General features: G+C 41.3%; 2 long non-coding RNA genes across 9 annotated transcripts in view; one reads left to right on the top strand and one right to left on the bottom strand.

The window, feature by feature from the left end:
* The window catches only part of LOC123598844, a 233,583-nt gene extending 224,986 nt beyond the window's left edge, over positions 1–8,597 (top strand). For 3 of the 4 annotated variants that reach the window (XR_006712820.1, XR_006712821.1, XR_006712822.1), the window contains 5 exons: positions 1,411–1,549; positions 5,269–5,363; positions 6,562–6,639; positions 8,090–8,242; positions 8,443–8,597. This is a non-coding gene — a long non-coding RNA (uncharacterized LOC123598844). The remainder of the gene's footprint in view (positions 1–1,410; positions 1,550–5,268; positions 5,364–6,561; positions 6,640–8,089; positions 8,243–8,442) is intronic. The other variant, XR_006712823.1, reaches the window with a different exon arrangement.
* LOC123598845 overlaps positions 1–26,979 on the bottom strand; it is a 42,743-nt gene that overhangs the window by 14,115 nt on the left and 1,649 nt on the right. The window contains exons 2-3 of one of the 5 annotated variants that reach the window (XR_006712826.1): positions 9,583–9,675; positions 6,917–7,035 (exon numbers count right to left, since the gene is read on the bottom strand). The exons of 1 other annotated variant lie outside the window; for it this stretch is intronic. This is a non-coding gene — a long non-coding RNA (uncharacterized LOC123598845). Of the gene's footprint in view, positions 1–6,916; positions 7,036–9,582; positions 9,676–26,979 lie in introns of those variants that run through there. 3 more of the 5 variants (XR_006712825.1, XR_006712828.1, XR_006712827.1) reach the window with 3 other exon arrangements.

The raw sequence follows: 26,979 nt of genomic DNA, 5'->3' as shown, positions 1-26,979 counted from the left end.
AAAATAGTGTTTATTAATTTTTTGAGAGATAGAGACAGAGCACAAGCAGGGGAGGGTGTAGAGAGAGAGGGAAACACAGAATCCGAAACAGGCTCCAGCCTCTGAATTGTCAGCACAGAGTCCAACACAGGGCTCAAACTCACAAACCATGAGATGACAACCTGAGCTGAAGTCAGATGCTTAACTGACTGAGCCACCCAGGGACCCACCTTAATGAAAATTTAAATGATACCCTTCAAAGTGCACTTGCTACCTTGCAAACTCAGAGAGAGAGAGAGAGGAATGTGAAGAATCAGGAAGTGGTAAGAGTTGGCTGCTGAGTTTTACTGTAATTTGGCTTTGGAGGCTTTTTGTTCATTGGGTGAAGTGAGCACAGCCTATTTGCTTGCCGTTTACCACAGTAGAGAGTGGGCCTCTGGGAGCCAAACTTCTTTCTGAACGATGAGCTGGAATTTCACTAGGACCACCAAGATGAGTTTTGCTATTTCAAGGACTAGGTGTTATCTTTTATTTTCACAACTAGGTAATTATCACATCATTCAATTCTGCCCTCCAAGATATGTAGAAAATACCCAAGTATAGTTGAGAGAGAAAGGGTGATAGCCACAGTGTATAATCCTTTCCTTTAAAAAATATTTTTAAATAATTCTTTATGAATTTTTTAAAAATTTTAGTGAAAGAGGGCATGTGAGTTGGGGAGAGGGGCAGAGGGAAAGAGAGAATCTTAAGCAGGATCCACACTCAGTGTGTGTGCAGCCCAACACAGGTCTGGATTGCATGATCCTAGAATCATGACCCAAAATCAAGAGTCTTATGCTCAGCTGATTGAGCCACCCAGGTGCTCCATAGTCTCTTTCTCTCTTAATGTTGAACAGTGAATTTTCAACATGAATGGGGGAGGGGGATACACACGTGTGTGTGTGTGTGTGTGTGTGTGTGTGTGTGTGTGTATACACACACACACACACACACACAATTTGTATACCACTAAGAAAGCCATTTATGAGTTTTTAGACATGAACTATTTTCCACCATCTTTGTCTTCTAGTTATATTTATGCCTCAAGGTCTTTGTTTATTGTAATGCACAATCCTGCTGTGTGAGGTACACTCAAATTGTGCAATCAGTTTTCCATGGAAGTCTTTTCTCATATCTGTCTTAACTACAAGATGCAAATGTTGAATTCGAGGATGTAGAGCTAAGAGCCTTGAGGTTCAATAACTGTCAACTGGAAGGTATATTTTCTGTTGGGGATAAATCCCCATATGGTGGCAATGACTTTGCATTGGAAAGGGAAAGAATACCTTCATACCTTCATGGTTCTTGCCCTTTTTCTGTCTCACCAAAATCAAGACTCAGGTCATATGCACATTTATAAAGAAAACACCTTTTTTGTTTGTTTGTTTACAGAAAATAAAAAGACCCTGGAAGACAAGTGTAATGCATTGAGGTCTGTGAAAGCCACAAAGGAAGCAAAAGTCAAACAGCTGAAGGAAAAAGCACATAACCTGGAAGAATTCTATGAACAAAGAAAAGTGGCTACAGAAAAGTAAGATGTTCATGTGAGAACTGTCACAAGGACTGCATTGTATGAAAGAATGTGGCAGCCAGTAGAGATAATTCTATTTCTTTTGGAACTGGGTCCAGAGTATTTTTGCCAAATGCACTCAGTAGAATTGGGCCTGCCCTTCATACCTTGCTTTCTGTAACATAACCTGCATTTTCCTTTCTGTCCTAAGTGCTTGTCACACATTGCGTCCTGTATTTGGGGGTGGAAGAGGGAAGGTACCATCATTAATTGCGTTGATACCTGGATCCACTCTGGATTGTCCTATAGGTTTCAATCCCATCACACTGTTTTGTCATCCAGCAATTAGGTCATTTTTGTTCAGGACCAGACATGGGTCAAATATGTGTGGGGAAAAAACTGAATTATCTTGCTGCAGAAACAATAGATGTTGCTTTCTGGAAAGTGGGTAGGGATGCCAGCAGTACTGGATCCCTGCATCCATTCTGCCAGTGAGATTATTCACTGTGGGCCCAATCCCTAAGAAAGTGAAGTTGTTTCCTGTCCCCTGAGTTTTTAAGTGTAACTCTTCTGAGTCTTGATCAAAGTCTGCAGCTTCACTAGGGCTCATCTTTGCTGGCCGCCCCTGAATTACACTTGTTTACTTCTAAGTCTGTGCCCATAAAGTTGTTCAGCTTCTTTGCCGTTCAGATGTATGCCCCCCCCGCAAATCAATTATGAGTCCTAGGGAGATTGGGTCCAACTGCCAGGCTGGCTTTGTCCTGGGCTTCCTTCTTCTCCTTCTTGGTCTTGTGTCTTTGTGGAGTTGTTAGATATTTGGTGCATTCACTCACATGCTTCCTCCTTTGTACAGATTTCCTTTTGTTCTCAAGAGGAGATCAGGGACTTTAGAGTCCCTCATTCATGTTGGAAAGTGAAGTTTTCCTTCTCTTCCCTGGAGACTCAGCTTTATGTTAGTCCTTCCCACACCTGGGGTTAGGGCCTGCTCTGTGTCGCATCTTGTTTTTGTTAATTCATAAGCTCTTTCTGTGAGTGGGTGCAGCACCCTGACCACCTCTCTCTCTCCAGCCCCTTACAACAGAACCACTACATGACAACCACTCCAGAAAACATTTGCTGAAGGACTCCCTGAGAGGCCAGAAGTAAATGCATGTGCCTTTCTCTGTCTAGTGCTTTTGTGTCCGTTTCTAAGAGATTTTCAATTTTGCATGTGATTCTTGAGTACATCAAGTGTCAAGTTGAAACCAGATCAACACCACAAACAAAATAGTCTGAGAGCAACACAGCAAACCAGACTTGCCAAGCACTGCCTGTTGCTGCTTTCACTATCAATGGAATCAGTCTTTTTAAAGTAGATTTGGTTCGGGGCGCCTGGGTGGCGCAGTCCGTTAAGCGTCCGACTTCAGCCAGGTCACGATCTCGCGGTCCGGGAGTTCGAGCCCCGCGTCGGGCTCTGGGCTGATGGCTCAGAGCCTGGAGCCTGTTTCCGATTCTGTGTCTCCCTCTCTCTCTGCCCCTCCCCCGTTCATGCTCTGTCTCTCCCTGTCCCAAAAAGAATAAATAAACGTTGAAAAAAAAATTAAAAAAAAATTGTTTAAAGTAGATTTGGTTCTATCAAGTTGAGAGTTTTCCATCTGAAATCTGTTTCCAGGAAGTAAACCCACACTGTGTGACCATTCATATCAGGTTGTACTTCAGGAGATGTTACTGCTCTAAGATTGGCCTTTTTCTTCACCAGGATAGGTGAAGGTGGAGGCAGGGATTGTAGTCCTGAATTCTAGCGATGTCTGGGAGTGAGCTGCAATGTTGGTGAAGCCATATCCTGGAAGGTCATCTTTCAGGGTGATTGTGTCACGGTACAACTTTTGGACTGAGAATTGGGTCTCCCCATGGAGATGTAAGACTAGTGATGATCCCCTGCTTCATCCTAATGGGTACAGTTGGTCAGACATGGTTTTTCACATTGATGAAATGAGTCTTCACCATCTCAAACAAAAGTCCAACTCTGGGAAGGCACAAAGTGCAATGTTATTTGATGACTTTATGATAAAGGAGAGGAAACAGAGAACTAGAAAGACAGTTCTGATAGCAGAGTCGTGGCAGCAGAAGAAGTTGAATTTTCTTTAACTTAAATGGGGTGTTCACTTCATTTCTCTGATTGTGTTGTCAGTCTGTGCATTTATGGGAGATGTGGGGGAAGGGATATTTGCATAGGCCTTCAAGAGTGCTGGGAGGTACAAAGGGAGAATTTCTGGACGTTGGTCCTGACTGTGTATATATCTTTCCCATCTTAGGAAGCTGAAAATGACACTGTGAACTGGTGGCAAAGAAGAATCAGCTGGCAGCTGCAGGTAAAATTTGAAAATAGCTACAGAAGGGTGCCTGGGTGGCTCAGTCATTTAAGTGTCCAACTTTAGCTCAGGTCATAATTTCACAGTCGGTGAGTTCGAGCCCTGTGTCAGGCTCTGTGCTGACAGCTCAGAGCCTGGAGCCTGCTTTTGATTCTGTTACCTCTCTCTCTGTCCCTCCCCCGCTCATGGATGCGCTCACTCTCTCTCTATCTGTCTCAAAAATAAAGAAACATTAAAAAAAAGAAAATAGCTACAGAAGAAATAAACAAGTACAAGTGAGTTCAGCTACTGATTACCAGCAGCTCATTAAACCTCTGTTCATTTTTTTGTTTTTAACCTTTTTACAGTGTTTAGACTCAACATAAACAAAAATTCAGAGGACATATGCATAGAATATTAACAGATTAAAAAAAAGGTAAGTTTTAGAACAAAACAATTAAGTTTCTAAACATTTGCAGATCTCAAGCAATGGCCAGACTGTGTGGAAACTTCGTCCATGCCAACATTCCTTGGGGGTGGCGTCAATTGTCATAATCTATAGGAGAGCAGTGTGTCATATGATGAATCATACCCATCAACATGGTAGTGCCATTTCATGGCCCTTGTCTTTGCAACCCTGGGAAACATGGTGAGGATATAAGTTAAAGGAGAATAGAGCTTTATGATGAAAGACACTTGTCACATGATGAATTAGGCCAAGATTGAAAATGGGAAGGAATTCTATGAACTCTGAACCCTACAAGCATGGAATAATAAGGAAAGGATGTAACAATAGCTTTGATTCTACAGTACATTTATAATCATGTAAGAATAAATTGTATCGGGGACAGATACGAGGTTGATGGGAACGTGGGCAGATTATTTAAAATCATACCCAATATTGGGCCTTATCTGACAAAAGCAATTGTAACTCAGAGGCAACAAATTGAACAAACACAAGAACAGCTACAGCAGGCAGAGCTTACCTTCAGACACCAGGTAATCTGAGTTCTGCCTGACATACTGAACCCTAAGCACCTCATGCAGGTGAGTGTAGTGGCCCTTGGAATCCCTAAACACAGGCTTTTCATTGTTGGCTTTTTCAGATTGCAGTTCATGAGAAGAATGCTCAGCACAACTGGGTGCTTTCTTGTTTCCTCCTCTTTCTTTGGTGCACAGTCTGGCAAGACTGAAGGTGGATGTGTTTTTTCTCCCCCAGATCAAGACTCAGATCTGGGACAGGGAGGTGGCAGAGCAGAGCAGGGGGGTCACCTACTTAAAATACAGGTGTGGCCATTTGACTGGCATTTTTATGGGCGTTTCAAGGGATGACATCTGCACTGTTTGTTGTCTAGTAGAGGACATGGTGTTGCAACTCTTACAGAAGTCCCTTCTTTTTCTGTATCCAAGACTGGATTGGATGGAAGGAAAGAGGCTGTCTGAGGGATACATGAGGCAGAAACCAATGCCTGGAAGACCAGAGACGCAGAACCCTCCAAGGAGAGGTAAGGAGCACGTTGTGACATACAGTGGCCTAATTTCTGCTGTGCAGCCTGTTCCTGTGGGTGATCATCGTGTGGTCTGGAAAGAATCATGGGCACTAAGGACAGCAGGTGGTCTGAAGGGGTGATAGGAGGGTGTTCTCCTCTGGTGCCACAGGCAGTGGGGCACTTGTCCCTGTGACTGGTGGACACATGCCCCTCCTCTGACCCTCCCACCTCCTCTAGCATCCCCCTGTCTGAAGAGCCTGGAAAGGATGACAGGACATGGGCCTCATCCTTCTTCCCACCTGGACTCAATGTGAAGACTTTAGTTTATTTGAGGAGAAGGTCATTTATTTACTATTTTTAATGTTCTTTATTTTTGTTTGGTTTTGTGAACTGTAGCCCTACATGCCTAAATTCAAGTTCCATATAGCTTAGTCCTCTGATGTTAGCAGTTCAACTCTGCAGTTTAACTGCTAAATTCTCATAGTTTTCCTTTTCTCAATAGTGTAAAATTAGTCTCTACTTATATAATAACTTCTTACATGTGGAAGGCAACTTATAGATAAGCTGAAAGATTGAACAATTCGCCTTAAGTCTGAAGAAACACACCCTTCTTGAGGATTCATCGAGGATATACACCAAACCAGTATTATCAATTTTATTCTTTTTTAAAAGTTTATTTATTTTGAGAGAGACAGAGTATGTCTGGGAGGCATAGAGTGAGAGGCAGAGACAGAATCCCCAGCAGGCTCCACACTGTCATTGAGGACCCAATGCTGGGCTCGAATTCACAAGCTGTGAGATCATGACCTGAGCCAAAATCAAGAGTCAGATGCTTAACCCAAGCGTTAGCATTGAGCCACCCAAGCGTCCTCATATTTATTCTTAATCTGTAATGAAATGGTGATTTCCCATGATATATACTGAGAAACCTCTGTTTTATTGATGAATTCTAAATTTCTAGTTGAGCCTGACCTGTCCACAGTTATTTAATTATGAAACAACATGAACTAGGGCACCATGAGGTCTTTATCAACGTGAGGGGATGGTTCTCCCCCTTATCCTTGGGGGTCACCTGAGGCATGTGGGATACCCTCTGCCTCTGGTCAGGGACCTGAGTGTAGGGAAAAGTTTAAGATATTTGAGCAATCAGAAGAGGGATTGTTTTCATTCCGCACAGTCCTCTAAAAGCAGAATAAACCTCTGTCCCTTCTAGGGTCTTTAGTAGATCCAGAAACTCTGAAACCTCTGTGAGTTACAGCAGCTCTGTACCAAGAATGCAGACAAGGACAAGGTAAATGCTGGGGCCATTCTCAGTTATAAGTCTTTCGGGAAAACCTCCTCTTTCTGTACAGCACACTCTCCTGGCCTTGTCTCATTTTGCATGTTGTGTGGTATGTCTAATTCTTTGTTTTCCAAACACACACTCATAACCCAGGAGCCCACAGGCTTGTCAATTTTTAGTGCGTCAGCTTTCTGTGGTAAGTTTAGAAGCCAAAAGTGCTTAGAGACTGAGTACCTTAAGGTCTTTCCATGTGTTTCAGGAAATAACGAGAGGAGGATGACCCCACACTCCAAACAGAAGTCTCCTGGCCTGGGTGACCCCTTCCAACCTCACCTCTGTGGGAACAGTGTGGCTGCTGTGTCTTCCTTTCTTGATTCTGGCTAGGAGATTAACCTGTTAGAAAGTCTGCCATATTGTTTAAAATTCAAAAGTGCAAAAAGACATCATGACTCCAACTTTATATGTTGTGCCCTGTGCTATTTAGAGTTGTCTTTGATAAAGTCAATGTCATCACTCATCACCTTCCCGTCTTTGTTGGTAAATGACTTGTCTGGAATCCTTCCAGCTATACCTGAGGTATAAATAGTTTGAATACCGTGTCCTTCAGTTATGTTTACATGAGCAGTTTCTGGTTGTGTCCCCAGTCACTGTTAGAGCTGATACAGTCTCATGACACATACCAGGAGTTTTATACCAAAACACTTGCATTAAATCTGTTATGTGAATTTCTACCTCTTTTTTCTGTTGGACATAATTACTGTGTCCTGTAATATGCTTAAAGTCGGAATTCCCTATGAATTAAGATGAACACATCTGAGCTTTGTAGACATTTACAAGTAACTTGTTCTTCACAGAAGACTCTCATTCCCCTGCAAGATTCCAGGCATCCTCCACTCTTCAGAGGTCTCAGAGGCCTTTGACAACACTTTGAGAGGGAAGACTCCTTTGTAAGGGAGAGGAGCAGAGGAGGCAAAGTGAGGGTCCAGCTGCAGAACTTTTCGCCAGGAGTGGCTGTGATTCCATGAGCAGAATATGAGCTGTTTATTCCCATTTTTTTGTGTGTGTTCTTAATATACCAAAAACAGAACATTTGGAGTCACTGTAGAGGAGAGATGCAGGGTGAACCTGGACATCGATGTCTGCCTGTCTGGGGAATGCTACTTCATTAGTCCGTAATTACTTCTGTTAACCCTGTAGGACAGGACCCTTGTCATTTTACTTCTGCAGACATGGGCAGTGATGTGTGATGACAGTAGTTTAACCTCTGGCATCTATTACCCCAAGCTGTAGGTGGTATCCAGTGGCAGGGACAGAGTTTTCAGGTACTGATGCTACTCTCTTGGATCCTGGTGGCAGAGAAGGTGGCAGGTGCTGACACGTTCTTCTCTGAGTTACAGTTGCTTTTGGTATTGGTTCTTTTGTCTGGCATATGAATGTAGCTGTCACTTCTGTTCTGCAGGGCAGTCTGGATTCTGGGGACCTCCTCCATTAATGGGCGATTCTGCATGCTCTACCCTAGAGGCACCCCGCCCCCATGGACTATTAGGCACATCCACCTCCTGAATCTTGGTGGCCCTGGGGCCACCCCGAACCCCTCCACCTGCAACACTTGGTAAGATGATGTGAGCACTAGAAGTTGACTTGTAAAACACACTCGTCTTATTTTTGTTGCTGTTAGGTCTTTGGCCAAGGTGCAGAGGCAGTACCACAGACCATTGTGATGCAAGGGGAATGTGTCTGCTGCCATTACCACATTCCTCAAGTTTCTCATGATCTCATCTTTGTCATTTCCCCCACCATGTGTTGGTACAGGTGTCTCTTGTAGAGAAGGAATGGGGCTGTGTGCAGAAAAGCAGACATAGCGCTTCAGCAGAAATGCCCTGTACACATTCCACATGCTGGGATCTGTGAGGCATGAGGCACAGCCTAACGTATGTCCATCTAGTCGGGCCCCAGCCATCCATAGTTGTTCGATGAGCGATGAATAGATCTGAATCAGGGCTTTTAGGAGTCTTCATCAAGTTATAAGGGATGGTTCTTCAAGTTCTTCTCGGGGATCACCTGGGGCATGTGGGATACCCTCTGCACGTGATTTGGAATCTAACTGGGGCAAATAGTTTAAGTTGTTGGAAGAATGAGGGGAGGGTGTTTTTGTTTTTGATCTCCAAACAGTCTACTCAAATCAGAATAAACCTCCATCCCTTCTAGGGCTCTTTGCAGATCCAGAAGCAGGTGTCACTCCCAAGAGTAACATCAACACTGGCTCTGCCAAAACTGTCAAGAAGCACAAGGTAAATGCTGTGGCCATTTTCAGTTCTAAGTCTTTACGGACAGCCGCATCTTTCTGTACAGCACACTCTCCTGCCATCGTCTCTGGTTTGTGTGTTGTATGGTATGCCTGCTGTTCTTGTTTTTTTTTTGTTTTTTCCAAATGCAAAACCTTTACCTGAGTCTACGGGCTTCCCTGTTTTCCACCTGGCATCTCTTTGTGGTAACTTTAGAAGCTAAGCGTGCTTAAGGGTGAGGACCATAGGGCTTTTCCAATGTGTTCCTGGAGTAAATCAAGGAGGATGACACCACTCCACTTGGAAGTCTCCTACCTTGCCTCATTCTTCCTGGATCTCCTCAGTGTGTAATCGTTGCTCTTGCTGTTTCTTCCTCTCCTATTTCTTTCTATCAAGGGTTTTAATGTGTTCAGAAAAATCTGTGGGTATCCTTACAATTTGAAAACGCAAAATGCCTTCACTCCAACTTCTATTTTTGTATGTGTCATTTAGAATGGTCTTAGACAAAGTAAATTTCATACCCATCAGCATTTTGGTAAACTTGCTGTCCAGAATCCCTTTAGATGTGCCCTGGGTGTAAATACTCTGAACTATAAGAGGTGACATATTTGTCATAGAAAACATGCACTGAAACTTAAGTTGTGAAGAGAAAAAAATCCAAGATTACCTGTGTGGCAAGTCCCCACCATGTCCTTCACTTGTGTTCACATGAGCACGTTCTCTTGTGTCCTGTGTCACAGGTACAGCTAAAACATGGAAACTTACACCAGAAATCAAAGTGCATTTGTGTTAATTTTGTCTGTTAGAATTTCAGCTCATTTTTCCAGAGGACACAATTACCTTGCAAATTGTACTGTACTTAAACTGAGAAGTACCTCTGAATTAAAATAAATTAGCTGAACCCAACTAACATGTATAGGTTACCTGTTTCTCTAAGAGCATGCTTTTCCAGGTCCACTGCAGGACCTCAGGATCCCCATCTCCCCATTGTCGGGAGAGAAGTAGATTGGGCACAGGCAGGGGCTTAGAGGCAGAGCTTTGAGCCATGAGGGCTATGATTCCATGTGTGGACACTGGCATTGTCATTCCTTCTCATTCTACAGTTCTTCACATACACATGTGAAGCCTCTGTGGTGGAGGGGGATGAAGGATGGAGGTTGATTCTGGACATAGATACCTTCCTATCTGAAATATGCTACTTTGCTAATTTGGTATTCAGTCTATGAATCTTCTAGGAAAAGAGCCCTTGCTGTTTCTACATTTCCAGACACGTGGAGATGCTAGTTTATCCCAATAACATCCATTCCCCACCCAAAGCTGTAAGTGGAACCCAAAGTATGGGTAGAGATCTTTTGATGTCGATGCTGCCTGCTTGGAACCCGGTGGTAGGAAACCTAGTAGGATATGAGCACTACTCCTTTAGGTTTTTGCTTTTTGCCAGCGTCGGTGCTTGGTTCTGTCCTATGAACACAGCTTTCGTTTCTGTTCCGCAGGCCATTATGTATACAAGAGGGCCTGGCCCTTTCCTAGGTTCGCCTTGCAGGCTGTACCCCATGGATCACCCTTCATAACCAGTCATGGGCTATGGGCCACTTCCCCTCCTCCACCAGCTCCTCCACATACTCAGTTTGGTAAGACGACCTGAACGGGATGAGTGACTGATAAAGCGTATTCATCTTCTTCATGATTGACTTTGTGGGAATGATGTCGAGATGGTTGTGAGTTTTGGCAATCCAACTGCAACCTGCCTGAGGACACGGTAGCATATCTCAAGTTTCTCAGGACATACATACAGTGGGCAGTGTCATTTCCCTGTAATATAGTGAGCTATAGGTTTCTCTTGTCAAAATGAAAGAGGATTTTTTTTACACAAAAGCAGACATATCAGCAGTACTGTTGTATATTTTGGAGACACAATGTTTTGGGTTCTGTGAAGAATGAGGCTCACCCCTAACTTTTAGAGCATCAGGTGTCCTGTGTGAAAGAGGGACATGCATTAAATGACACAGACCTTGTGATCACCATAATGGAAACACCAGTGAAGGATCCGGTGCAGAAATGGGGGAAACTTGAACCACACAGGAATAGAAGGGAAGTTAAGGACGGTACACAGAGTTTGAGGAGGTGCAGAGGGGAGGGTGTTGGGATTAGTGAGATGCAGTTGGAGATCATTCCTGGTCACAGCCTGAGCAGGGAGTGTGAAGTCCACACAGAGCTGCTATGTGGGATCACTCTCAGTGCACAATGCAGTGTTTATCTCCACAATGTCAGTGTGTTGCCAAAGTGCACGTAGGTAATCATCTAAAAGGACTGTTGTCTCCCTGGGTTTTCCTGAAGGTTCTGGAAATTTGTGGGGGGGGAAATGCCCTGGATATATGGGGAATTTAACTTGGTCTTATGGAAATGCTTGCATGCCCAAGTTCATATCCCTCAGTGAGACTAAAAGTGGAGACAGGATCTAGATCAGCTGAGTGCCTACATTGGCCTTCAGCCTAAGTCAGACTCAGACCCACTTAGTGGGTCAACCTACAATCTAGGGTTGGCCAGAAGCCGCCCCCACTGGACCCCTGTCCTCACTCTGACTACAGCTTTGCATCTCCTCAAACTTCTCTCACAATATCCTGAGGCTTTGCCTGTGTTCCTGCTGTCTCAGCCCTAATACCAGTTCTCAGTGGGACCTACACAGAGCCTCAGCTGTGTTATCGGTGAAAACAGGGGTAATTATTTGTTTCCAAGAACATTATAAGAAGAAGACATTAAATACATAAAGCATCTGCAAAATCTCTGGGAAGTGTCCACTCACCCTTCTCACAGTTTCAATTAAGATATCTCCACACAATGATCATCCAAAAAAGATGGTCACAGGAGTTCATTAAACTAAGACAGTTAACAACTCAGCCCAGGGATTGGGAATCACTGTTTTAAACAGTAAGACAGGGTCCCTTATTTTTCTATTAAAATTCAGGCCCTACCAGACAAAGAAAGAAAAGATAATTATGAGAATGTGTACCTTCAGAGATCTAGATCTGAAGACAATCATTTTCCATTACATATAGACTCACAGATGCAGCCACACACTAAAGTGTTCATCTGTGGCCACAGCCACAGATAAACTACAGAAGACAGAATGCATGTAGGAAAACATAAGATCAGAGGGAAATAAACCAAAATCTCTTTGCATTATAGGACAACTATTTTGAAATTTGAAGAGGACTGTGCGCAGTGACAGACTATGGTGATTATATATATATATATTTTGAAGAAGGTGTCGGATCTGCCAGAATGCTTTCCCTGGCCATCCTGTCCCCTCCACTTTGTTTTTCCTACTCTCCCCTAATACACCTTTCATCGTTCTGTCTCTGTGTCAGCGTCTGCTTCTAGGACCATCTACCCTCACTCCCCATTGAGTGTACACAGTGGGGTTCCTGTACACACAGGTAACAAACTGGCAGAAATGGTGGTGATGGAAGAGAGAAGCCCGAGGGAGTTTTCCGGGGTGATGGTAACTTCCTATATCTAGATTTATGGGGTGTTTGTTTTAGAAATATTCACTGACTCCCTGGTGCCTTGGGTCAGATAGACAGGTATCTGTCCCTAGGAAATGGCTGAGTTCTAATGGTGGGGAAGGATGAGGGACCAGCAGTGACTGTGGGAGAGGAGTGAGGAGGCCACACATGGAGTCAGACCCTCGCCCAGGATGCCAGGTCTCCACAGACAGCACCATGTGTAGGAGGTCTCTGAGGAGCAGAGATTTCTTGATCAGACCCGTGAACTACAGAATCCTCCTCCAGTTTCCTCACTGAGGGATGGCCAGAGCAGAGGCCAGCAGCTAGCAGACACCCTGATCATGGCTGGAGTGGAGCAGTGGACCTGGGGGATTGAGTCAGAGAAAGGGACAGGCAGAAGGTAGCGACAGGGAGTTTGAGAGACAAAGGGAAGAGAAGAGAAGGGTCCTTTCTCTGCTGACTTCACCTACATTTCTGTGTGAACAAAAGGAGATTCTTGTCTCCAAGGGTAGGGAAGAGGGCTGGCAAAAAGACAGAGTGACATTCTCAGCTCAAGTGCCCAGGGTATCTGCCTTGCTCTTGAGTACCTAACACAGGAAGCCCGTGCTTTCTGTCATAATTGAAACTGCAGCTCATACCATTTAGTGAAAATCAATCCAATTATGAATCCCTCAACATTAAAGTACTGCAACAAAATTAAGTGAACAGACTGAAAGATACAACACAGGATAAAGTCCAAAGGTAGACCCACTGCAATACTTATGGGAATACAGTCTATCAGAAAAGGAAGTACCCCAGTGCAGGCATTCAGACACCTGGGAAATATCCGAAAACGTGTAAAAAAAAAAAATGTAGTCCTTACTTCAAAAGCAACATTAGTACTAGACACAAAGGGATCGTGATGTAAGGTTTAGAGAGAAACCATATGACTTCATGGTGCTATACCCATGAGATCAAGTCTCATCAAATTATACCCTTTAACTCGAGACTATATGTTATATGTAAATTGCAACTCATTAAAGAGAGTTTCAAACATAAAATACTGAAGAAAATGTTGGAAAGTTCCTTTCTACTCCTGAAGTGCATGGGTGACAGGAGTCTGTCTGACCATATCTCAACAATCCAAAAGATGAAGACATTTAAAAAATTAATAATAGCAGAGTTAGGAGGACCCCGAGCTCATCCTGTCCCATGTTTTCAACTACATAACATCCGCATCCAAGTCCATAAACCACAGAGCGGTCCAGAGAGTGGCAGAACAAACTCCACAACTAAATAGAAGCTGTATCTGAAAGGTGAGGAAGAAGGTCAGAAAGGTGGAGGGCGGCTGCCTGCAGAAAGGGCAGAGAAAGTGAGCCCTCACACCAGAGAGCTCACACAGGGAAGACTAATCCCCAGAACATTTGGCTTTAAAACCAGAGGGGCTGAATTCCCTTGAATTTGGATCCTGGAGCTTTGGAGGTCAGTTGGCCCAGCACTGGGTGATCCAGGAGGATGAGAGATAATCAGGTCCCTGCCTATGTAGAGAGGCAATGTAAACATGGCATTTTACACAATGCCAACGCAACAGGAGACAGATCTGTTCATGCTGACTTCTGGGTGGTTAGGGGACTTTTCCAACAATGAGGGAGCTCACAGGCACCATTTTTCTCCCCCACCCCCAGATTAAGCACGGAGGCACCTACCAGGGAGTGGACCTGCAAAGACACTTGCTACCTAACGTGCTAGCTGTGTGCCAGTCCCAAGAGTTCTCTGGGGGACTCACCCACTCCAAGCCTGCTGGCCTCAGGGCAAACTTTGTTAAAACTGCTTGGACACCCTTTCTGGCCAGCTGCAGGCAAAGCTGCCACTGCACACTGTGCCCATCTGCCCCGCACCCAGCTGTGCACCCCCAGCTACCCTCATCTGTCTCACCCAGCCACATGTCCCCAGCCACTGACATACTCTGTGCACAGCCTTGAGCCCCTGGTTGCCCTGGTACATAGCCCCCAGCCACCAAAGGACAGCTACAGATTTGTCAACAGAATCTTGGCAAGCCAGAAGGAAGTGACATGACATATTCAAAGTGCTGAATGGAAAAATCAGCAGCCAAGAATACTCTATCCAGTAAGGCTGTCATTCAGAATGGAAGGGAGACATAGAGCTTCCCAAACAAAAACTAAAGGAGTTTGCACCACTAAATCAGTCCAGCAAGAAATACTAAGAGGGACTCTTTGAGTGGAAAGGAGAGACCAAAAGTGACAATAGAGAGGTAGAAAACACAAATCCAGTAGAAATGAATATTTCTGTAAAAAATCAATTGAGGAATTCACAAAAATGGATATAAAATATAATAGCATGTACCAAAACATAGGGAGGGGAAAATAATGGGTTCAAAGGTAAATGACCATCAACTTAATACAAATGGCTAAATGCAAAGAAATTCTGTAAAAACCTAATGGTCACCATATATCAAAACCCACATAAATATGCAAAGAATAAGGAGAAAGAAATCAAAATATATCACTAAAGTAAATCAGCAAAACATGAAAGAGAGAAAGACAAGGATCGAGAAAATCATTAGAAACCACAACAAAACAGGTAATAAAATGGCAATACATACATACAAATCAATAATTCCTTTGAAGGTAAATGGAATGAATGCTCCAATAAAAAGACATAGGGTGTAAAAATGGATGAAAAAACAAAACAGATTTATATGCTGTCTACAAGTGACCCATTTTAGACCTCAAGCCACCTACAGAATGAAAATCAGAGGATGTCGAGAAACATCACGTAAATGAATGTCAAAAGAAAGCCAGGGTAGCAATGCTTGTATCAGATAGAAAAAAAAGAGAAAGGACTCAAAATCACAAATTAGGAGAAATCACAACCAACACCTCAGAAATACAAAGAATCATAAGATAGTATTATGAAAACTTGTAAGTCAAAAATTTGGACGATTTACAAGAAACAGATAAACTCCTAGAAACATATAAGTTACATAAACTGAAACAGAAAGAAAGAAAACATGAAAAGAACAATAGCCAGCAAACAACTTGAGTCAGTAATCAAAAAATTCTCAACAATCAAAAGTCTAGGACCAGATGACTTCACAAGTGAATTCCACCAAACAGTTAAAACAGGGTTAAGACCTCATATTCTTAAGCTATTCCAAAATATGAAAAATGATGGAAAACTTCCAAATTCATTCTATGAGGCCAGCATTACCCTGATACCAAAACCAGATAAAGAGTCCACTAAAAAAGAGAACCCCAGGCCAATATCCCTGATGAACATGGATGCAAAAAATTCTCAAACACTACCAACCAAATTCAAAAATACCTTAAAAAATCATTCACCACAATTGAGTGGATTTGTTCCAAAGCTGCAAGGTGGTTACATATTCACAAATCAATCACTGTAATGCATTACATCACTGGGAAAAAGGGTAAGAACCATATGATCGGGGCTCCTGGGTGGCTCATTCCTTCAAGTGTCCGACCTTGGCTCAAGTCATGACCATATGGTTCATGACCCAAGCCTTTCATTGGGCTCTCTGCTGACAGCTCAGAGCCTGGAGCCTGCTTCAAATTCTGTGTCTCCCTCTCTCTCTGCCCCTACCCCACTCACCTTCTGTCTCTGTGTTTCAAAAATGAATGTTTCAAAAAAAAAAACCACAGTCATATCAATACATGCAGAAAAAAGCATTTGACAAAGGACAACATCCATTCATAATTATAACCCCCTAAAGTAGGTTTATAGGGAACATACATCAATATAATGAAGGTTATCTGTGAAAACCCCGCAGTTAGCATAATCCTTAGTGGGGAAAATCTGAGAACTTTTCCTCTAAGGTCAGGAAGAAGACAAGGATATTTACTCTCACCACTTTTAATAAACATAGTACTGAAAGTCCAAGCCAGAGCAATCAGACAAAACATAACAAATCCAAATCTGGAAGAAGTGAAACTTTAATACTTTGTAGATTACATGACAGTATATATAGAAAACCCTAAAGAGTCCACCTAATAACTGCTAGAACTGATAAATGAATTCAGCAATGTCACAGGATACAAAATCATACAGAAATCTGTAGCATTTCTAGACAACAATAATGAAGCAGTAGAAAGAAATTAAGAAAACCGTCCCATTTACAGTTGCACACCAAGTAAGATATCTATGAATAAATCTGACCAAAGTGGTGAGTGACCTATACTCTGAAAACTATAAGACAGTGATGAAAGAAATTCAAGATGACACAAAGAAATGGAAGGACATTCCATGCTCATGGATCGGAAGTAGAAATATTGTGAAAATGTCTATACTTCCCAAAGCAATTGACACAATTAATGCAATCTCCATCAAAATACCAACAGCATTTTTCGCAGAACTATAACAGCCCTAAAATTTGTATGGAACCACAAAAGACCCCAGTCTTCAGAGTGAACATCCTTTATGTGAAGTGATAATTATGGATGGCATGATGCCTCTGGATCTTCTGCTCCAAAACACATTAACTCTGGCCTAAGCATATGAACAAACGTTAGACATATCCCAACCAAGGATTATTCTACAAAATACATTCTACAGATGTATCCTCAAAACTTTGCAGATTATGAAAAATATGGAAAATCTAAAAATAGTCATAACCAGGTGGAGCCTAAGGAGACAGGATGATTGAATGTAATGTGCCAGCTGGGATGAGTCTAGAACAGAAGAGGTTAAAACCGAAGAAATCTGAGTAAACATATAAACTTTAGTTAATAATACTGTATCTCTTTGGGATATTGATTGTGATAATGTACCAACTCATATAACATCAATATTCAGAAAACAGTCTGATGTATGTGGAGATCTCAGTACTATCTTCTCATTTTTTTTGTAACTAGAAACCCATCATGAATGAAAAGATTATTAGTAATCATGGTTTTACTTTTTCAACACATAATATTATATAACTAGTTCTAGTATTAGTTGCTAGTGATTGACATTCACCTATTCTTGTTGTTCTTACTATTGTTTAAGTAATAGCATTCATGTTATGGAAAACCGAATGCACAATGAGATACAATTCATAGAAACATCTACTTTACATATTTTAAGGCAATAACATATGTATATACCACTGTATTATGTGGTATGTAAATCAAGTGTTTTTTCTGATCTTGAATGAGCATGTCATTGAATGGCTTTCTGTAAAGGTGGTTATCCTAGATAATGAACGATACCCAGATTTTACAGGATGTACTTCACATCATGCCTGAACATTAAAAAAAAAAAAAATGTACAAACGGCCAGATGAATCACTGTGACTGGCTCACTTATTCTAAAGAATCCTTGCTTTAATATTTTCATGCATATTTTTAGCAGGGATACAACAGAATCAAATATTTCCAAATCAAAGAGATATTCAAAGACTGGAAGAATGATAGGAAGTTCAAGGGGTTTCAGAAGGAAAAGATGTGACCATGAAGTGGCAGTCACAGGCAAGCAGCTTTCTCTGGGCCACTTTGACAGGTTTGCATGAGGATATGTGACTTGCCAAAGGGTAAGACCCACAAATACAAGAGGGAAAGGCAATGCTTCAGGGAGAGGTGACATGGAAAGGGTGCTTCTGTGCCTAAGTGATGGCTCAGCAACCTGGCTGTGGCCCCTGTGTCAAAGATTTCAAAAGTCCATCAGTAACTTAGACCCACAAAGATCTTAGTAACATAGATCAAAGTAACTTAGACCCACAATGATCTTAGAGCCACAGAGTTGATCTTCATCTATGATTAGCAAATGGTCACAGTTTCACAGGATATGAAAATCGGGCTGGCAGTAGATGGCTAAAATATTATTTAGGGCTATCTTCCTAATAAAAAATGGATGTGTAAAAATTTGGGTTTGGAATGTTAAGAAAAATCACAGGCCCATCATGGAGTTACTTATGTTAAGGTTCCATGTGACCAAACCTATTTTCATTCCTGCAGGAATGTAACCTTTAACCAGTCAACAAAGAATTTCCTAGTCAGTGTTGGAAATTTAACTGATAGACCCCTGCCATTCCCCTCAGGGAAGCAATCTTGCCTAAGTAAGGTATTTTGTACCACTAATTTTTTTTAAGTTTATTTATTTTGAGAGAGACAGAAAGAGAGCACATGCAAGGGATGGGCAGGAAGAGAGGGAGAGAGAGAACCCCACGACCACGAGGTCATGATCTGAGCCAGGATCAAGAGTCAGACACTTAACCAAGCCATCCAGGCACCCCAAGAATGTGGAGTTTCAAAGGTTAGCAGGCATGGCTGGGATACAGCCCTGAGGGCACTGGCCTACTTCTGGAGAGAAGGCAGCAAACTACTTGCAGGCAGATGGCATGGAAACTAATCTGTACAATGGCTGGTGCACACAGTGGGGAGACTATATGCTCATCTTGGAGAGCATCCCTGAGAGGCAGTGTTCACAAAGAGGGGACAAAGGAGCTGGGACAGAGGAGCTGGGTGGTGCCATTTCCCTCCTCTGCCCCCCACTGTACACACAGAGCCACTTGCTGGAAACAAGGCAATTCCCACACTGGCTGCCGCCAGGCCCTGGACACTAGATGACCTCCTCTTCATAAAGCCATTCATCTCACAGGCAGGTAACATAATGAGCTTTTGTAACACAGAGAAGGCAAATACTCAGCCAAAATGCCAAGACAAGAGGAATGCATCCCAAATGAAAGAACAAGATAAGATCATGGCCAGAGAAATGGAAGGAACACTTCCAAACTCATTCTATGAAGCCAGCATGGCCTTGAGTCCAAACTGGACAAAGACCCCACTAAAAAGGAAAACTACAGACCAATTTCCCTGATGAAACTGGATGCAAAAATTCTCAACAAAAATCAGCAAACCGGATCCAACAATACATAAAAAGAATTAATCCCCACAATGAGGTGGGGTTTATTCCTGGGATGCACAACTGATTCAATGTCTGCAAATCAACGGATGTGATACATCACATTGATAAAAGAAAGGATAAGAACCACATGATCCTCTCAATAGATGCAGAAAAACCATTTGACAAAATACAGCATCCTTTCTTGATGAAAAAAACCCTCATGAAGGAGGGATAGAAGGATTGTGCCTCAACATCATAATGTCCAGATATGAAAGTCCCACAGCTAATATCATCTTCAATGGGGAAAAACTGAGAGCTTTCCCCTTAAGGTTAGGAACACGACAGGGATGTCCACTCTCACCACTGTTATTCAACATACTGTTGGAAGTCCTAGCCTCAGCAATCAGACAACAAAAAGAAACACAAGGTGTCCAAATTGGCAAGGAGGAGTCAAACTTTCCCTCCTTGCAGACATGAACTCTCCGTGGAAAATCCAAAAGACTCCACCAAAAAACCTCTAGGACTCATACAGGAATCCAGGAAAGCCTCAGGATATAAAATCAATATACAGAATTTGATTGCATTTCTATATGCCAATAATGAGGCAGCAGAAAGAGAAATCAAGGAATTGATCTCATTTACAGTTGCACTGAAAACCATAAAATACCTAGGGATAAACCTAACCAAAGAGGTAAAATACAGTACACTGAAAAAAACAGGGGGGCGCCTGGGTGGCTCAGTAGGTTAAGCGCCAACTTCAGCTCAGGTCATGATCCCCCAGTTTGTGGGTTCTAGCCCCGCGCCGGGCTTTGTGCTGACAGCTCGGAGCCTGGAGCCTGTTTCAGGTTCTGTGTCTCCCTCTCTCTCTGCCCCTCCCCTGCTCATGCACGCTCTCTCTCTCTCTCTCAAAAATAAACATTAAAAAAATTAACAGAACATCTATGAAAGAAAGTGAAGAAGACCCAAAGAAATGGAAAAACATCCCATGCTCATGGATTGGAAGAACAAATATTCATGAAATGTCAATACTACCCAAAGCAATCAACACATTCAATGCAATCCCTATGAAAATAACACCAGCAATCTTCACAGAGCTAGAACAAACAATCCTAAAATTTGTATGGAACCAGAAAAGACCCCGAATAGCCAAAGTAATGTTGAAAAAGAAAAAGCTGGAGACATCACAATTCTGGACTTCATGGTGTATTACAAAGCTGCAATCATCAAGACAGTGTGGTATGGGCACAAAAACAGACACATGAATCAATGGAACAGAATAGGGAACCCAGAAGCGGACCCTCAAACATATGGCCAACTAATCTTTGACAAAACAGGAAAGAATATCCAATAGAAAGAAAGAGTCTCTTCAGCAAGTGGTACTGGGAAAACTGGACAGTGAGAAGAATGAACGTGGACCATGTTCTGAAACCATACACACACACACACACACACACACACACACACACACTCAAAAAGGATGAAAGATCTAATTTAAGACAGGAAACCATCAAAATCCTAGAGGAAAAAACAGGCAACCTACCTCTTTGATCCTGGCTGCAGCAACTTCTTGCTTGTCATGTCTCCAGAAGCAAGGGAAACAAAAACAAAAATGAACTATTGGGACTTCAAGATAAAAAGCTTCTGCACAGCAGAGGACACAATCAGCAAAACTAAAAGGCAACTGAATGGAATGGGATAAGATATTTGCAAGTGACATATCAGATAAAGGGTTAGTATCCAAAATCTATAAAGAACTTATCAAACTCAACACCCAAAAACCAAATAATCCAGTGAAGAAATGGGCAAAAGACATGAAGAGACATTTTAACAAAGATAACACCCAGATTGGTCACACATGAAAAAATGCTCAACCTCACTCGTCATCACTGGCCACAATGAGATCATCAAAACCACAATGAGATATCCCCTCACACCTATCAGAATGGCTAAAATTAACATCTCAGGAAAAAAAAGGTGTTGGCAAGGATGCAGAGAAAGGGAACCCTTTTGCAATGCTGGTGCAAATGCAAACTGGTGTAGCCACTCTGGAAAATAGTATGGAGATTTATCACAAAGACTAAAAATAGAACTACACAATGACCCAGCAATTGCACTACCAGGTATTTATCCAAAGGATACACAAACGCTGACTCGAAGTGGCACATGCACTCCAATGTTTAAAGCAGCATTATCAAAAATAGTTAAGTTATGCAAAGAGCCCAAATGACCATTGATTGATGAATGGATAAAGAAGATGAGGTATATTTATACAATGGAATATTACTTGGCAATCAAAAAGAATGAACTCTTGCTATTTGCAACAACGTGGATGGAACCGGATTCTATTATGCTAACTAAGCAAAGTATGTCAGAGAAAGACACACATCATATGATTTCTCTTGTCTGTGGAATTTAAGAAATAAAACTGATGAACATAGTGAAAGGAAAGCAAAATAAGATACAAACAGAGAGGGAGTCAAACAATAAGAGACTCTTAAATACAGAGAACAAACTCAGGGTTCCTGGAGGGTTACTGAATAGGGGAATGGGTTAAATGGGTGACGGGCACTGGCCGGGGTGGGGTACTTGGGATGAGTACTGGGTATTTTTTGTACTTGATGGATCACTAAATTCTTCTCTGGAAACTGTATTCCACTATAAGATAACTAACTTGAGGTTAAATTAAAAAAAAAAAAATATTAAAAATAAATAAATAAATGTAATACCAGTCAAAAGAAAAGAATATTTAAATCGGACTCTTTGAGTGGAAATGAAAGACCAAAAGTGATACAGACAACAAAGGATCAGAGAAAACATCAAGAAACAATGGCAAAACAACTAATAAAATGGCATTAAGTGTATATCTATAAATAGTTACTCTGAATGTAAATGGACTAAATGCTCCAATCAAAAGACATTGGGTAGGGTGTCAGAATGGACAAAAGAAAAAAAAGAAAAACAAACAAAGCAAGACCCGTCTAGATGCTGTGTACAAAGCCTTATTTGGACCTAAAGTCACCTGCAGATTTAAAGTGAGGGAATGAAGAAACATTTCTCATGCCAATAATGTCAAAAGAAAGCCAGGAGCAATACTTATATCAGGCAAAATAAACTTTAAAACCAAGACTGTATTTTTGTACCCTTTGGGTAAATACCGAATAGTGAAATTACATGCACCCAATATTTATACCAGCCAGCATTATCAACAATAGCCAAACTATGGAGAAAGCCCAAATATCCATCAACTGATGAAGGTATAAAGAAAGTGTGGGGTATGTGTGTGTATGTATACACATATATACATATATATGTATATACATACATAAAATGGATTACTGAGCCATCAAAAAGAATGAAATCTTGCCAATTGCAGTGGTGTGGATAGAGCTAGAATGTATTATGCTAAGTGAAATATGTCAATCAGAGAAAGAAAAATATATTATTTCACTCATGTGGAATTTAAGAAACAAAATAGATGAAAACACGGGAAGAGGGCAGGAAAAGAGAAGAGTGGTAACAAACCATATGAGTCTCTTAATTATAGAGAAAAAACAGGGTTGATGGAGGGAGATGGGTGGGAGATGGGTATTAAGGAGGGCACTTGGGATGAGCACTGGGTGTTGTATGTACCTCATGAATCCCTGAATTCTGCTCCCGAACCCAATAATGCACTGTATGTCAACTAAAACTTAAATTAAAAAAAAAAAATAAAGCTGTAATAAGAGATGAAGATGGACATGATCTCATAATAAAGGGGACAACCAAACAAGATGGTCCAACGATTGTAAATTTTTATGCACCCAACATGGCAATCACCAAATATATAAAACAATTAACAACATAAAGGAACTCATTTCTAATAATGTAAGGATAGTAGAGGACTTTAACACATCACTCACATCAATGGAAAGAACCTCTGAACAGAAAAAATCAATAAGAAAACAATGGCTTTGAATGACACACTGGACCAGATGGGTTTAACAGATACATTCAGAACACTCCATACTAAAATGACAGAATGCACATTCTTTTCAAGTGCCCATGGGACATTCTCCAGAATCAATCACATTCTAGGTCACAAATCAGGCCTCAACAGGTACTCAAAGACAGAGATTAGACCAGGCATCTTTTCTGACCACAAATCTAGGAAACGAAGTCAACCACAAAAAAAAAAAAAAAAAAAAAAGAAAGAAAGAAAGAAAGAAAGAAAGGCTACAAATAAAGGAAGGTTAAGCAACATGCTACTAAATGAATGGGTCAACCAGGAAATCAATGAGAAAATACACTGAAACAAATAAAAATGAAAACCAAAACTGAAACAATACATAAAATCTGAAACCAGAAAGAAATTGAATCAGTAATAAAAAAATATCTCCCCAACACAAGAAGAGTTCAGGGCCAGCTGGCTTCACTGATGAATTCTACCAAACATTTAAAGAAGAGGTAATATCTATTCTTCTCGAATTATTACGAAAAATAAAAAAGAAGGAAAACTTACAAATTCATGCTATCAGGCCATCATTACCCTGATACCAAAACCAGATAAAGACTCCACTAAAACTGAAAACTGCAGGGGCGCCTGGGTGGCTCAGTCAGTTGACTGTCCAACTCTTAGCTTCGGATTAGGTCATTATCCTGGGTCTAAGCCCCACATTGGACCCTGTGCTGACAGTGTGGAGCATGCTCAGGAATCTCTCTCTCCCATCCCTCTGCCCTCCCTCACCTTTATGTACTCTAAGTAAATGAATAAACATTTAAAAATATATTAAAAAATTTTTTAAAAATAAAATTGCAGACCAATAGCTCGATGACTATGTATGTAGAAATTCTCATTAAAATACATTCAAATTAAAGTCAACAATACATTAATAGAATCATTTACCATAATCAAGTGGGATATATTCCTGGGCTGCAAGGGTGGTTCCACAGTCACAGATCAATCAACATGATGCACCACAGTAATAGAAGAAAGGATAAGAACAATATGATGCTTTCAACAGATGCAGGAAAAGCATTTGAGAAAATGTCACATTCATTCATGATAAAAATCCTCAGCAAAGTAGATTGAGACTCAACATACCTGCACATAATAAAGGCCATCTATGAAAAACCCACAGCTAATCTCATCTTCAATGGGGAAAAACTGAAAGCTTTTCCTCTAAGGTCAGGAACAAGGCAGGGATGACCCCTCTCACCACTGTTACTCCACACAGTACTGGAATTCCTAGCCACAGCAATCAGACAACAAAAAGAAATAAGAGGCATCCAAATCAGCAAGGAAGAAGTAGAACTCTCGCTATTAGTAACTGACATTATTCTCTCTATAGAAAACATGAAAGATTCCCATAAATATCGCTAGAAGTGATATATGAATTCGACAAGTCACAATATACAGAAATCAATGTACAGAAATTGATTGTGTTTCTATAGACGAATCATGAATTAAAAGAAAGTAAGGAATCAATCCCATTGACAGGTGCACCAGATACCACAACCTACCAGGAAGAAACCTAACCAAAGAGGTGAAAGACCTATACTCTAAAGGCTATGAAACACTGATGAAAGAAATGGAAGAGGACACAAATGAAAATACATTTCATGTTCATGGATGGGAAGAACAAATACTGTTAAAATGTCTACACTCCTCAAAACAATCTACACATGTAATGAAATCCCTATCACACTAACAAAACATTTGTCACAGAACTAGAACAAGTAATCCCAAAATTTGTATGGAACGACAAAAGACCCCAAACAGCCAAAACAAACTTGAAGAAGAAAAGCAAAGCTGGAGACATCACAATTCCAGACTTTATATTATTATAAAGCTGTAGTGATCAGTATGGTACTGGCAAAAAAAAAAAAAAAAAAAAGAAAAAAAAAAAGAAAAAAACACACAGACACATTGAGCAATAGAATGGAACCTAGAAATGAACTCACACCTATATGGTCAATTAATCCTCAACAAAGCAGTAAAGAATATCCAATGGAAAAAAAGATAGTCTTGGGGCACATGGGTGTCTCAGTCATTGAAGCATCTAATCGTGGATTCAGCTCAGGTCATGATCTCAGGGTTCATCAGTTTGAAACCCGTGTAGGCCTCGGCACTGACAATGTAGAGCCTGCATGGGATTCTCTCTCTCCATTTCTCTCTGCCCCTCTTCTGCATGCTCTGTCTCTCTCTCAAAAATAAATAAATACACTTAAAGTCTCCTCAATATATGGTTTTGGAAAAACTAGACAGCAACCTGCAAAACAAAACAAAATAACAACAGACCACTTTCTTTTTTTTTTAAAAAAAATTTTTTTTTTCAACGTTTATTTATTTTTGGGACAGAGAGAGACAGAGCATGAACGGGGGAGGGGCAGAGAGAGAGGGAGACACAGAATCGGAAACAGGCTACAGGCTCTGAGCCATCAGCCCAGAGCCTGACGCGGGGCTCGAACTCACAGGCCGCGAGATCGTGACCTGGCTGAAGTCGGACGCTTAACCGACTGCGCCACCCAGGCGCCCCCAGACCACTTTCTTACAACATACACAAAAATAAATCCAACATGGATAAAGACCTATGTGAGAAACCTGAAACCATAAAAGTCCCAGAGGATAACACAGGCAGTATCTTATTTGACATTGGCTGTACAAACGTCTTTGTAGATCTATCTCCTGAGGTAAGGGAAACACAAGCAAAAATAATGGGACTTCGTAAAAATAAAAAGCTTCTGTCACCAAAGAAATAATCAACAAAACTAAAACACAACCTACAGCATGATGATATTTGCAAATGACATCTGATAAAGGGTTAGTGTCCAAAATATATAAAGTTATACACACCCCAAAAATGAGAAATCCAATTAAAAATGGGCAGAGGACACGAATAGATATTTTCCTAAAGAAGACATACAGATAGCCAAGAGACACATGAAAAGATGTTCAGCAATACTGATCTTCAGGGAAATACAATTCAAAAGTACAATAAGATAACTCATCACATCTGTCAGAATGACTCAAATCAATGGATGATGAAACAGCAGGTGTTGCCAAGGATGTGGGGAAAAAGGAAACCTCCTGCACTATTGGTAGGAATGCAAACTGGTGCAGCCACTCTGGAAAACATCATGGAGATTCCTAAAAAAATTGAAAATAGAACTACCTTATGATCCAGCAATTTCACTACAAGGTATTTACAGAGAGAATACAAAAATAATATTTCAAAGGGATACATGCACCCTGATGTTTACAGCATCATTTTCTACAACAGCCAAGTTACGGAAACTGCCTAAGTTTCCATCAACTGATGAATAAACTGAGATGTAGTATATGGAATGGAATATTATTTGGCCATAAAAACATGAAATCTTGTCATTTGCCATGAGGTGGATGGAGAGAATGTTATGCTGGGTGAAATAAGCCTGTCAGAGAAAGACAAATACCAGATGATTTCACTAACACATGGAAATGAAACAAAACAAAGGTGGGGGGGGAGGGAAAGGAGACAGTGACAAACAGACTTTTTTTTTTTTAAACTGAGTTGAATCCTCAGCAGCTTTTTTTTTTTTTAAGTTTATTTATTTTTGAGACAGAGAGAGACAGAGCATGAATGGGGGAGGGGCAGAGAGAGAGGGAGACACAGAATCTGAAGCAGGCTCCAGGCTCTGAGCCATCAGCCCAGAGCCCGACGCGGGGCTCGAACTCACGTACCGCGAGATCCTGACCT

This window comes from Leopardus geoffroyi, chromosome C1 (assembly GCF_018350155.1).
Source record: "Leopardus geoffroyi isolate Oge1 chromosome C1, O.geoffroyi_Oge1_pat1.0, whole genome shotgun sequence".
Lineage (NCBI taxonomy): Eukaryota > Metazoa > Chordata > Mammalia > Carnivora > Felidae > Leopardus > Leopardus geoffroyi.
Note: the sequence above shows the minus strand (reverse complement) of the source record. Positions and strands in the feature narration are given on the sequence as shown.